We start from the raw sequence: 2,546 nt of genomic DNA on the forward strand, positions 1-2,546 counted from the left end.
CTAGAACTGATAAATGAATTTAGTAAAGTAGCAGGATACAAAATAATATTCAGAAATCGGTGGCATTTTTATACACAAATAACAGACCATCAGAATGTCTTCCCATTTACAATTGCATCAAGAAAAATAAAATACCTAGGAATAAATTTAACCAAGGAGGTAGAAGACCTCTATTGGAAAAATTATAAAACATTGAAGAAAAAAACTGAAGACCATACAAATAAATGGAAACATATACCATGTTCATAGACAGGAAGAATTAATGTTGTTAAAATGTTCATACCACCCAAAGCAATCTATAGAGTCAGTGCAATTCCTATCAATATACCAATGGCATTTTTCACAAAACTAGAACAAATAATCTTAAAATTCATATGGAACCACAAAAAACCCTGAATAGCTACAACAATCTTGAGAAAGAACAAAGGTGGAGGTATCATGCTACCTGATATCAAACTATACTTCAAGGCCACAGTAATCAAAACAGCATGGCACTGGCATAAAAACAGAGGCAAAGATCAGTGGAACAGAATAGAGAGCCCAGAAATAAACCCACAGGCATATGATCAATTAATGACGAAGGAGGCAAGAGCATACAATGGGGTAAAGAGTTTGTTCAATAAATGCTGTTGGAAAAAACTGGACAGATACATGCAAGAAAATGAAACTAGACCACTTTCTTACACCATACACAAGAATAAACTCAAAATGGATTAAAGACTTAAATGTAAGACCCAAAACCATAAAAGTCCTATAAAAGTAATCTGACATTTTTCTTAGTAATATTTTTGTGATATATTCTCTCATTCAAGGAAAAAAAAGAAAAAATTAAAAAGAGAACTACTCTATGACCCAGCAATTCCACTGCTGGGTATTTATCCAAAGACATTCAAAACATTCATTCAAAAAAGACTCAGAAAACTCAGGCAAACTTAAGAATGGCTGTGGGTTCCATGTGGGGAGGTCGTGGTGGGTGCTCTGCAGTATTGTGACCAAGGTTGGAAGCACCTGGCATGCGGGAAGCGGCAGTGAAGCTGCTGGAGGAGGAAACTCGCAGATACCAACCTACTAAGAACTACCTGAGCCCCCCACAGCCCAGATTATTCTGCTTTTCAAACTGACTTAATGAGAAATGAATTTGAAAGACTGGCTGCTGCTCAACAACCAACTGAATTGCTCAGTATGAACCAATATGAGCTTCAGCCCCTTCCTTTGGTCAGGAAAGTGACATCAGCGCAGGGCAGGAATGTGTTAACCATTCTGCGCCCAGTGAGCGCATCACGCGGTTGGAACAAATGAGTATGTTTGAGAATCTGGGACTAATGTCGCAGCGTGGATGCAATGCCAGGAGAGCATGTAATGAAAATCTTGTTCATATGACTGAACATGCACAGAAAGAGGTCCAGAAGCAAGGAAGCCAAAGAACCTGCACTCACAGCTGGATCTAAATGAAGAGAAATGGAGTCAAACTGGGTATCCCTGGTCAGTGAGAATTATGAGGTTGGAAGGACTGTTGTGCAATTAGAAAATGAAGTCTTTTTAAATGAAGCAGCCACTTGGAGAGACCAACAAAGAAAACATCCAACAAGTCTTCTGAAAAGACAAATTAATTCATGGGTAAGGCAGGAAAGCCAGGCTCTCACAGGTTAGGCACCAGCACTGTGAAGAGCAACAGCATTTACAGACTCAGAACTAGCTGGCAGGTGAGTGTTGGGCAACCACAGGCAGTGGATGGCTGTATTCTACTTGTACATCAGTGAAACTCAGAATTTCAACCTGGAAAAACAAGACATATGCACTGCAGCGCTTTTTATAATAGCCAATATATCGAGGCAACCTAAGTGTCCATCAGTAGATGGTGCATATATGCAATGGACATTACTCAGCCTAGAAAAGAATGACATCCTACCATTCACAACACCGTCGGTGGACTCAGAGGACATTATGCTCAGTGAAATAAGTCAGACAGAGAAAGACAAAGGTTATCTGATTTCACTTATATAAAGAACAAAATAAACAAACAAAATAGAAACACACTCATAGATACAGAGAACAAACTGATGGTTGTCAGATGGGAGGGAGTTTGGAGAGCTGGGTGAAAAAGGTGAAGGGATTAAGGAATAAAAACACAGTTATAAAAATAGTAACAGATGTGGAGTACAGCACAGGGAACACAGTCAATAAGAGTATAATAACTCTATCTGGTGCCAGGTGGGCACTGGGCTTATCACAGGGATCATTCCATTAGTTACATAAATGTCTAATCACTGTGCTGTACACCTGAAACTGATATAAAATAATATTGAATGTCAACTCTAATTGAAAAGTAAAATAAAAATAATCAAAAATTTTTAAAAGGAGTTCTCAATCTGAGGACAAGCCAAGGTAACACAAAATAACTGCAGGTGGTCTGAAACACTGGGAAGCTGACAGCCAAAATTTAAGTTTATCAGACTGGGGTAGGTCTTTGAGGAGCGTGGCTTCATACTGCCCGTGGTGGTCATGAATTCCTCACGTTTGGGAACTAGGTCAGCGCCGAGCACAAG

General features: G+C 39.2%; 1 pseudogene across 1 annotated transcript; it reads left to right on the top strand.

Annotated features, from left to right (window-relative positions):
* The first annotated feature begins 1,125 nt into the window (after positions 1-1,125).
* LOC308560855 (pre-mRNA-splicing factor SPF27 pseudogene) lies at positions 1,126-1,597 on the top strand (annotated as a pseudogene). Its single transcript has one exon. The product of its transcript is annotated as a pre-mRNA-splicing factor SPF27 pseudogene (transcript).
* The last annotated feature ends 949 nt before the right edge of the window (positions 1,598-2,546 follow it).

This window comes from Miniopterus schreibersii (genome assembly GCF_964146895.1).
Source record: "Miniopterus schreibersii genome assembly, chromosome: 8".
Classification (NCBI taxonomy): Eukaryota; Metazoa; Chordata; class Mammalia; order Chiroptera; family Miniopteridae; genus Miniopterus; species Miniopterus schreibersii.